The 12408-nt window shown below is 33.9% G+C and overlaps 1 long non-coding RNA gene across 1 annotated transcript in view; it reads left to right on the top strand.

The window, feature by feature from the left end:
- LOC110270082 overlaps positions 8655–12408 on the top strand; it is a 13033-nt gene continuing 9279 nt past the window's right edge. The window contains exon 1 of the long non-coding RNA XR_002359115.1: positions 8655–9497. This is a non-coding gene — a long non-coding RNA (uncharacterized LOC110270082). The remainder of the gene's footprint in view (positions 9498–12408) is intronic.

Raw genomic sequence — 12408 nt, 5'->3', positions numbered from 1 at the left:
GCAAAATCAAATCCAACTAAATTGTTATACCATCTTTTATTTTCATGCATCTTTTATATTTATGCGCCAGTTATACGTAAGTAATTTTTAATATAAATAACTTCTCATTTTTAACGTAACTTGCGAATAATTTTTTTTTCTTCTTTATTTTTATGCTCCATCTTTTTCTTTTTTTGTTATCCTTCTATTTCGTATTACCAACATCACCATTGTCTCACCTCCTTCTTTTCTCATTTAATTTTTTTTTTTCATTTTTTATACATATATTATCGTCGAATTTTTATCATATTTATCATATTGTTATGTTACATTACAAAAAAAAACATTGAATACTGTCGAATTCATAAATAATGAAAAATTTTTATTTAAAATAAATAATACAATGTTTAAATAAATTAAAAAATTCAGATAGTCGTCGTCGTCATCGTCGATCCCGTGACCCTGAGTCGACAGCACAGAAGACGATGATGATGTTCGTGTGATCCCATGGCCCTGAGTTGGCAGCACAGAAGGCGATGATGATGTTCGTGTGCCACCAGTAAGACCGCTATCACCAGCTGCAGTGTTCAGCTGCAGTGTTGCCACCAGCGGAGCTGCCGGCGACTCCCTAAATATGGGTGAGAATCTCATGATACCTCTTCTAATAGCAAATTAGACACTTATAGTGCTAATGCAACAACGACATCAATTAAAAAAGTACTTTAAAGATTTGTTAGAAACTAAACATGAAAGCCCTTCATTGGCTGAGCGGTGACTAGGATTGGATACACCACCAATTCAAGAACCTTAGACATCTTAATAAAATTTTTAGACAAGACTCAGATTGAATATTCCACCAATCTAAAAAATTTAAATATTCTTTCTTTATGTCTTTTTAGATTTAGAAGTCACTATTGGATAAATTTACAAAGATATATGTGAATTACAAAGAGTCATAATAATTACATAAGAGTCTTGAGAAGCTTGTAAACTTAACAACTCAATTTAAAAACTTTTTTGATTCTGATTAGTTCAAAGAAGTTATTAAGTGAACACAAACTACTTAAATTTACAAGTATGTAATATGGATTAAGATATTAAATATAAATTGACAAGAGTAAAAAGTAGATCCTCCTTCAGAAACAATATTGCTCTTATCTTCAAGTTTGAGCCTGTCCATATTTCTAAAGCTCTCAAGGAACAAGATTGGGTTAAAACAATGGAAGAAAAACTTGAGCTTTTTAAGAAGAATCAATTTTGGCACCAAGTTCCTAGACTGAAAGGAAAAACCATCATTAGAACGAGGTGGGTGTTCAAGAACAAGTTTGATGAAACTGGAAAAATTGTCCAAAATAAGGCAAGATAGTCCAATGATATATGAATTGGAAGAATTAAGTGATTGATTTTGACCAGTTTCAAGGTCTAAAGCAATCAGAATCTAGCTTGCTTTTGATACTTCTCAGAAGATCATATTGTACCAAATGGATGTAAAGTCGGCTTTCTTAAATGGCTTAATATTTAGAAAGTGTCTTATCACTTGATGATGCAGCAACCAAAATCTTGTGGCTCTATCAACTACTAAAGTAGAGTACTTAGCTGCCACCAACTGTTGTAAAAAGTTCCTTGGATCAGAACCTATATTTTGTGATAATACAAGTTCCACAAGCATTACTAAAAATCATGTTCATCATTATAGAACAAAACATATAGAGGCTAAGCATCACTATATTTAGAGACACTGCTCAAAAAGACAAAATAGAACTCAAATTTACCAAAACAAAACTTCAAATAGCTGATGTATTTACAAAACCTCTTACTGTGGATAGATTTGAGCTTTTTAGGCCTCTTATTAACACGAGGGAAGTTTAGGTCATGCATTTCTTTGCATATGTGCTCCTTGAGCACTTCAAGACTTGACTAGTAGTGCTTCTAAGATATTCGAGTGGGTCTGAGATTGGTGGAGATCTCAGAAAACATGTTTTCTATCTCAAGAGTCAAATAGTGTTAACCTTTCTTTTCTTGAAAAATCATGAAATAAACAAAAAGGACCGTTTTGAAATTGAAGATTTTAATCTAGGCGTATAGCAGGTATAGTTTGTATAATGCAGATGATAAGTGTGTGGATCTTCTATTCCTTTACTATAATTTTGCAAGGAAGGTATGTTGAGAATGGCTTAAGAAGCTACAAACTGATTGAGTGATCTATTATTAAAGACCGTTTCACTAGCTAGACAGGAATAAGAAGAAAAGAGTTGAGCTAAAGTGTTTCTTGCTATTTGAGCTCTAGAGTGTACCGTGAACAATTCAATCTTCTAACACACTAAGGTATTTCAGTGATATAATAATGGCAAAGAGTGAATATAATTTGTGCGATTGGACATAAAGGTAGATGTTCCTGTCTGGAATCGAACTCCGAGGTATAGGTCGGTCGCAGCTGGGGCCTGGGAGAGCACTCAAACTCAAGGGTTCTTCTCCTATCTACTGCGCCTTGACTTCTACCTCCGACGCTCAAGTCAGTTCACATTCAATAATAATATCTATTTTTAATATATAAAAGAAAAAATTTTACTCCCCTCTTATGCGAGATACTAAAATGACACTTTCCTTTCTTCTATTTTATAAATATACATTCTCTTCTCTTTTAACTTTTAAAAAACTAATTTATTTTTTCTTAAAAATGGATAAAGTTAACATTAGTTAACACAAAAAGTTTAAAATGGATTAAAAAAAAAGGTTTTTTAAAAGTTAGAAGGGAGGGGAAGTACATTTATAAAATAGAGGGGATAGGAGTGTCATTTTAGGATCTCGCAGGGGAGGGGAGCGTAATTTTCTCTATATAAAAGTAGATGGATAAGTTTATCGACATTACTTTTAAAACATAATTCTCTTTCTACTAATGCCATGTTAACAACGTCCTTTAGTTGGCAAAATTTAAGAATCAACCACTCAATTTTTGCCAAATAATTTATTATTTCCAAATCAGCAAAAAAAAAAAACATCGATAATTAGAAATTAATAGTGTCTAATCAAATTTATAACTTACAAAACATTGAATCTATATCTCTATATTTATTATATCTTACCGTTATAAACAATACAATAAGTTTATAACCCCCAATAATTAATTTCTATAAATAACTCACTAAATATAATAAATATCTATATTATAAATATTATAATAATATTATTAATTATAATAAATTTTACATTACAAATATTCAAATTCTATATTATTTGACCTACTTATTATAAGTCTTTTATCACTATTCCTTCAAATAACATCAAATTTAGCATAATAAATTTATTTATTTTCGAATTATACAACATCTCAAACTTACTCGATAGAGCATAATTCTTTGGACAATATTACCAAACAAACAGACAATTGTAGGGGTGTCCATGCCGCAGATCCGCGGTAAATATCCGCATCCGATCCGATCCGCACCCTTTGCGAATCGGATCGCGGATATCTGCTCTACATCCGCGTATCTGATCCGCGGATCCGCAGAGCAGATCCGCACTATATATATATATATATGTTTGGTATTATATTTACTTGTTTGTATGTTTTAGTTAGTAATTATTATTCATATATTGTATTATTTTATTTTTGTTATTTAGAGAGAGTTTGATTAAAAATATTTTAGGAATAAATAAGTTTAAAAGTATGAAGGAATATTTTTATCGAATTCTTTTACATAGAAATATGATTAAAAAGAGAAGATTTAATTATGCGGATATATCCGATATCCGATCCGATTCGCAAATATGCGGATCGGATCGGATCCGGCACTAAAAAGTGCAGATACCATATCCAATCCGATCCGATGGAAATTGTGCGAATCGGATCGAATTTTCGGCCATATCCGATCCGATCCGATCCGCGGACACCCCTAGACAATTGGTTTATCAAAGTTTGCGTGGTTCGTCTATGGAAAACATTAACAACCACAAATGAAGAGGAACCTCTTTGCTTATAAATGATTATATTAGATGAAAAGGAGACAACTACATTTGTGGCACATGTAATCAAACACCACAATATCCAACAATAAGGTAACTCTATATATTTTTTATAATCCCATCTATCAAATTATTAGTTACTAACCCAATACTTATTTCAAATCAAAGTGCTTTTTGATGGCGAAGAAAAAAATTATTGGGCACAACTGTTTCAAATCTAATTACACTTCAGAAAAGTAATGACGCTTGAAGCACCACCCCAATTGAAAAATTTGTGTAATTTTACACTTATATTTGAATTCAAAGAAAATGATTTTAATCTCAAAAAAGGTTGTCAACAATATACTGTTATCAAGATATTTGTTCCAACAAAAAATACTGAACCTCAACACTCATTACAACAAATAACACAGGTAATACTAAAAAAAAAATCACTTATTCAAGACATTATTTTTATTTCTAATTTAAATTATTCATTGATTATAGAAACCAACTTCGCCAACACTAATATCATCATATAAAGATCACATACCCATCAAGAGATTAAAGAGAAAGAAAATCATTCAAGACACATATTCGGAAGAATAACATACATGCAAAGATGTAACAAACAACATAATAGAAAGTGTATACAACTCAACAATTCATGAAAAACATGTCTTTCCAAGAACCTACAACAGAAAGAAGAAAGCAACAACTCTAACAACAACCAATAAAAAAAAGAGGACGAGCACCATATAAGAAGACTAAGTCCATCAACTAAAATAAATGTAAAAATCAAACCACCAAATAAAAATATCATTTTGTACAACTCCAACATCCAAATCTTTTGTACTACAAATTATTTTAAATAAAACACTTTTCAAATTTAACTTTAGTTCACACATATTTAATTTAATTTTACAAAATATAACAATTTTTAATATTTATTATATATTATAATTGATTTACTGTTTTGTCCCGCGCTAGTATGGTTAAATTTCATAAATTGGTTTCTAAGTTTGGATTTTGGATAATTCAATGTTTCCTGCAATTTGATTATGGTCTTTGTTTATCTCCAAATTTTTTGCCTATCTCCAAATTTTTTGATTATGGTCTTTGATTATGGTCATTGAAATTTTTTTACCTATCTCCAAATTCAGCGTATGAAAGTTGAAAAAAAAAAAAAACATGCATGCTGGTCCCACAACACCCTTCTTCATCTCTTTATTTCCTTTTTCCTTATTTCCGTGATCCCCCCCACTTACCCCCTCATTCATTCTCCATTCAAACCAAGTCTCCCCTTCTTTTATAGCCTCCTTTGTCCCCACCAGGGACGGATCCAAGTACAGTGATGTGGGGGCCCCACTACAATTTTGAAATTTTTTTTGAGTAATATATGATAATAATATTTATTTGTCCCTATTAGATTATTAAATTTGATCCTATAATAATTTTTTACTCAATTTTTGGTATTTAATCGTCAATTTAAAAATTTTATATTAGATATTTGTTAGAATGATCAATTCTCATATTTAAACGAAATTAGTGTTCTTTTTTACAAATCAACTCAAAAGAATATTATTTATCTTCTTTTTAAATTAGCTTTAATTTTTGCTTAGCAACTATATTAATTAAAGAAACTTTTTTAACTACGAATATCAATAAGACTCGACTTCAAATTGTGTTGGGAAGTGAATTTTTAAATAATTGTTTAGTAATATATATGGAAAGAGAGAAATTTTGATGGTAGTGTTAAGAAAAAAATTATTTAATTTTTTAAAAATATAAAACCTAAAAGAATAGAATTTTAAATTATATATTATTATTTAAATTACTATTTTATCCCTCCTTGTTTATAGATTTTCTTTGCTTGAGGACAAGTAAATTTTTAAGTTTGGTTGACGCTTTGCTTATGAATTTTCTGTTTATTTTTATCATTTTTATTTTTAATTTAAATTATTCATTGATTATAGTAACCAATTTCGCCAACACTAATATCATCAGACAAAGATCACATACCCATCAAGAGATTAAGGAAAAAGAAAATCATTAAGACACATCTTCGGAAGAATAATATATATGCAAAGATGTAACAAACAACATAATAGAAAGTGTATACAATTTAACAATTCATGAAGAACATGTCTTTCCAAGAACCTACGACAAAAAGAAGAAAGCAACAACTCTAACAACAACCAATTAAAAAAAAAAAGGACGAGCGCCACATAAGAAGACTAAGTCCATCAACTAAAACAAATGCAAAAATCAAACCACCAAATAAAAATATCACTTTGTATAACTCCAAGTCTCCAACATCCAAATCTTTTGTACTACAAATTATTTTAAATAAAACACCTTTCAAATTTAACTTTAGTTTACACATATTTAATTTAATTTTACAAAATATAACAATTTTTAATATTTATTATACACTATCATTAATTTACCGTTCTGTCCGGCGCTATCTCATTCTAGTATAGTTAAATTTCATAAATTGGATTTAGTTTGGATTTTGGATAATTCAATGTTCCCTGCAATTTGATTATGGTCTTTTGTTTTAGATACACTCAAGTTATTTCTCTAGAATAATAAAAAATTATAGTCATTGATGAAATCCAAATTCTATCATTCTCAGTAGCAATTTCTTCCAGCCATCTAACTAAAATTGTTGAAAAATAACGCTTGATTAGTTACGCCCTTGATTGAATCCTCATTGAAATTCTCAAAATTCTATCAACATAAGGGCTAAATTTCATTAGACAACCCTCAAAGCTAGTCTCTGACTCTCTTCTTCTTCTATTTTTTTTTTTATTTCTTTTTTTATTTTTAAAACAACGGCATGGAAGTGCTTCTTCTTCCTTTACTTTTATTATAAGAAAACTGATTTACAATAGTGATTTCAAACCACTATTAAGAAACTGTAACTTAAAGGTTTGAACGAAATGAACCATCGAAGTTGGCAATCATCGAACTTAGATAGCCTAACATATTTTAAGTTTTAAACTGGAACTTAATTCTGATGTTGTTGCATAAATAAGAGATAATTCAGATTAAAACAAAGCCAAAAGGTAGTTTTAACAATGAGATGCAATAACTTTCTCATTCATATAGCATTTTAACACTTTCAAAAGAATTATAGAATCTTCAAGGTATAAAGAAAAAAGAACCTTCTGTACAAAATCTCAACTAATCTATGTCAATCTCTATTAGTTTTTTTATTGGCCACCCAACTGAGAAGTGAGACTTAAGAACTCATCCTCACTGCATGGAATTGTGAGACCACCGGTTGGATGATCATATCCAAATTCTTCTTCTGCTTGGTTTAGTAATTCTTGAAATGAAGACTGGTTCAAGTAACATACAGGAATCACAAACCGCCTCATCTTATCTCCCACATAGACTGCAAGATAGCCTTTTGGAACATTAGTCCCTTTTGATGCAGAAAGTGATGCCTTTCTAATACCTGGAATGCGGAAAGCCATTGTTTCTTCTTCTTGAAGGATTTGATTGAGAGAAATATATGAGTACTGATACTTGAGGAGATGCAATTGATTTGTGTTGTTTGAGAACACAAGAAGTAGTGTATATATAGTTGCCATCCTGAAAAAATAATTCTGATGAAGCTGCAAAATGGGGTCTACATAGTGAAATGATCACAAGAGATCACATGGAATTGTCTTGGAGGTTTCTTTCAAGGACTTGAAAGTTAAGTGAGAGTTCATACATCATACCCCACCTTCTGACATAATTGCCAAGAGATTATGCATGTCAAATCAAAGACATCTACATTAATGCTTGTTCAAGCATTGTAGTTATAGACATATCTCATGTTCCTTCAGATAGACATTGCTATTGACAATGAAATCTGTAAACCTTGGCCACAACTCTGAACCAAACTTAGGCACATCCTCACAAACCAATGTGAACCTTATTTTTCAAGTACACCAGATTTTTAGAAACATATCCCTTGGAATCCGCAAACCATAGACAACGTGATCTAATTTGTGTTGGCCTCCTCTTCATAAGGTAGACTTTGAATTATGTACTTATTACAGGTTTGAGAAAATCCCCCAAGACAACACCATGTGACCTCTTAAAGGCCCTTGTCTCCTAATAGGTCCTATTCCATAGCCTTCCTCCACAACCAACCATTCAATTACCTATTTTACAACATATCCTTCATCTATATATATGTTCATGGCTGCAAGCATTTGGCAACAACACAAGTCATTCACATCCTAAAGCACAAGAAACTCAAATACTTGCATCTTATTTACAAGTCATTTGAAAAACTAGTCTTTCTTCAACACATACAAAAATGGGTTTTCGTTTACCTGGTATCGTAAGAAAGGCATCATTTACTTCATCTTCAAAAGCTATGGAAGTGCCAAAGGGTTATCTTGCAGTTTACGTTGGATATAAAATGAAGCGGTTTGTGATCCCTATATCATACTTGAATCAACCTTCGTTTCAAGACTTGCTAAGTCAAGCTGAGGAAGAATTCGGATATGATCATCCAATGGGTGGCCTCATAATTCCTTGTGAAGAAAATATGTTTTTAGATATCACTTCTCGCTTGAGTTGATGTTAGCACCATCAAGACTAGGCTGACTTAGAAATAGATTACTTAACACAATTTTTGTAGCAATTTCTTACCCAGAGAAACATTTTCTCCATTTTTTGTATCCTACTATTAAACTCAATGAGAATTTTATGCACATAAACAAATGTCTCCTATTTTCTCCTTAAATCTGAATGTACTGTTAAGTTCAAAGGCAATAATAAGGTGAAAGTGCGGTTCATAAAATCAATTTTCATGATGTGGTTTACAATAAAAGAAAAGGAAAGCAGCAGATAACTTTCATGATTTAAAAATGATGATGCTATACTCCTAAGTAAAAAAGTTATTATAAGAAAAGCAGTAACAAAGTATGAATTTGCATAATATTAGTTTTAATAATGAGAACGTTTTTGGTCAGTTCAATTATCCAATTATCATTATAGGATGATTAAACAGCTTCAAGGATCAGTCCCTGTATTTGCCATGTCCCACTTTGCTTTTATCTGTCTTTGAAATATCTGTGGACCCTTCCCAGTTTGTACATAGTGATCACTAAAATGTGGCCTCTGAAATTACAATTGAGATTGAAACACTAATCCAGTTGTATTCCATAATGTGATGTTAACATTGTATTATGAGTTACATTTGTTTGCTGCTATCAACTAATGACCCCATTTCTCCATGTGACTGAGGCCCCCTTTTCTCCATGACAGATGATTCCTCAATTTTGGGTCACGCAGCATCCTCACATGAACATGTTATTTGGTTTGAGGGCCAGAACAAAATTATATGCAAGTGACTGGTTCCTCACTGATCCATATTCACCACAAAAGCATCTGAAGATATCTTAATCCACTTATTCATTGCTATATTTCCTTCTTTCCAATAATGTCAGTTTAACAAATCAAATAAATTTTATATCCAAAATAACCAAATAGACTAAGGGCCAGTGACTTGTATAACAGCTGTCATGAGTATGAAGCTAAAACCATTATCAAACTTTCCACTTTTGGTCTTGTTCGGTAGGTCGGGTACCGGACGGATCGGGTTGGTATACTGGTTGGTGATGAGGGGTCTCGTCTCGTTGTGAACTGCCGATCTGGTGTAGGCAGGGTCCCGAGCACTTCTTGTAGAGGGGGGTGTCACCTGCAATAAAGACACTCCGACGCTCTAGTCAGTAATGTGCAGGCGAAAAGGGGGGAGAGTGATGTGTGACGTACCTTGGGACCTTTCCCCTTATATACTGTGTCAGAGGTGGGCCCTACAAGGACAGGCCCACTTTTTCCCAGACGTTCTCCCACAGCTATAAGTGAGCTGTTTGGGACGCGTGTCCGGGTCGGTTGCGGGGCGCCTCACCCTTGACCGTTCGGGTCGGGTGGCGCTCGGGTCGGGCCGACCCGTGGAGGGTTTGGGCCAGGCCGTAACAGTGCCCCCACGCGCCAGTGATAGTCGTGGGAGCTATTAGTGGCGTGTTATTTCACGTTCCATGCATCGTCGTCAGGTCGGCCGCTCGTGGAAGGGACATGCCCCCTGCGCGCGTGTCTCTTGGTTGTTGAGGCAACCGTTCGTCGCTTCGTTCTTCGCGCTGAGCATTAAATGCTCATAATGGGTTGCAAAACCCCATGCGCAAATACTATTTTGCCCCCAAGTCTTCGCGCTTCCTGAGTGGCGGTTTTAAACAGTTTGCCTCAACTTTTTTCCCCTTTACACTCCTGTTTCTTCCATCTACCTGCTATCTCCCTCTTCTTCTTTCAAAAATTTCAGAGCGTTGTTGCAGTATCCTCGTGCATCTTCCCTTCATCCTTCTCAGTTTTCGCAACAAATTCAAGTAATCCTTGGACCTCTCTCTTTTCTGCTTCGTTGTTGTATGTTTGTTGTTTGTATTTGCTTTGTGTTCTTGCTGTCTTGTTTGGTTTTTGTTGCTAGATGACCTTTTAGTGCTAAGTAGATGTGTTAGGGAAGGGATACCATTCCAGGGTAGGTTTTTAGGTGGCTTGCGTGATAGGTGTAGCTTTGGTCATGCTTGATCTTAACTGTTGAATAGGGTGGACATAGTTTCTGGGTTTTTTCCGGACTCCCGACCTCATAGACTAATGGAGTGGTACCCCCACTGTAGGTATGCCTCGCGTCGTCTCCCGGGCTTCTGTTTCCGCCGTGAACTATGACCCCTACGCCTGAGTGACCTCAGATGTGAAGGACTCGCCGAACCAAATGAATCTGGAGGAGTTGACGGAGTTCCGGCAAGCCGGGTATCTGTGCGGGGGGACAAATGAGGAGGCCAATTACGAGACATTCGTTCCTGCCCCCAACGAGCGATTTTATGAGATTAATTTTCATTCTCCCCGGGTCGCCGACTGGATTTGGTTTTACAAAGCCATGTTCACCAGGGTTGGCGTTCGCCTACCATTTTCCGATTTTCAGATGTCGCTTCTTAATCGGATATCCGTGTCGCCGTCGCAACTCCATCCGAACAGCTGGGCTTCTATCCGCTGTTTCGAGATGGTTTGTGAATATCTCGAGCTGTCGGTGTCAGTGGATGTCTTCCTCTTCTTCTTCAACCTTACTGATGAGCGGACAATTTATACGCTTTTTGACATTGTTTTTAGTATGTTTTTAGTAGGATCTAGTTACTTTTAGGGATGTTTTCATTAGTTTTTATGTTAAATTCATATTTCTGGACTTTACTATGAGTTTGTGTGTTTTTCTGTGATTTCAGGTATTTTCTGGCTGAAATTGAGGGACTTGAGCAAAAATCAGATTCAGAGGTTGAAGAAGGACTGCTGATGCTGTTGGATTCTGAACTCCCTGCACTCACGGGGATTGTTTGAGTTTGGACAACTGACGGTTCATCTTGTTGCTCAGATTAGGTAATTTTCTTTTTATTTTCTTTTCAAAAAAAAAAATTTTTCAAAAATAATTTCAAAAATCTCTCATCTGTTTTCGAAAAAAAAATAAAAATGTTTTCAAAAATTTTATTCAAAATTTTTAAGAATGAATTCTAGTGTTTCATGAAGCATGTAAAGCCTGGCTGGCTGTAAAGCCATGTCTAAATTCTTTTGGACTGAGGCTTGCAATTTGTTATCAAAGAGCAATATACTCTCGTGTTAAAGACTAAAGCCTGGCTGGCCATTGGCCATGTCTAGTGTTTTGGACTGGAGCTTTCTTTGAAAGCTTGGCTGGCTAGTGAGCCATGTCTAATTCCTGGACTGAAGCTTTAGACTAACATGGCAAGATTCCTGGAATTCATATTAAAAATTTTGGAATCCTTATTTTTTCTTTTTCATACTATTTTCGAAAAAAAATCCAAAAAAAAATTAGAAAATCATAAAAATCAAAAATATTTTCTGTTTCTTGTTTGAGTCTTGAGTCATATCATAAGTTTGGTGTCACTTGCATATGCATCTTGCATTTTTTCGAAAATATCATGCATTCATAGTGTTCTTCATGATCTTCAAGTTGTTCTTGGTGTTCTTGGTTGTTTGATCTTTTGAAGTTTGTTACTTACTTGTTAAGGAAGATTCAAACTTTAAGTTCTAAGAATCATATCTTGTGATTTCTTATGAATCAAGTCATTAATTGTGATTTTAAAAATCAAATCTTTTTCAAAAATAATTCTATCATATCTTTTCAAAAATATCTTCTTATCTTATCTTTTTCAAAAATATCTTTTCAAAATATCTTTCCTAACTTCCTAACTTCCTATCTTTTCAAAATTTGTTTCAACTAACTAACTAACTTTTTGTTTGTTTCTTAACTTTTTCAAAACCACCTAACTAATCAAAAACAGCAGAAGAAAAATCACACCCTGGAGGAGCATCTGCCTGGCGTTCAAACGCCAGAAAAGAGCATAGTTCTGGCGTTGAACGCCCAGAATGGGAGCATCCTGGCGCTGAACGCCCAGAACAAGCATGGTTCTGGCGTTC

Source organism: Arachis ipaensis, chromosome B03, assembly GCF_000816755.2.
Source record: "Arachis ipaensis cultivar K30076 chromosome B03, Araip1.1, whole genome shotgun sequence".
In the NCBI taxonomy this organism is placed as follows: Eukaryota; Viridiplantae; Streptophyta; class Magnoliopsida; order Fabales; family Fabaceae; genus Arachis; species Arachis ipaensis.
This window is presented reverse-complemented; position numbering and strand designations above follow the sequence as displayed.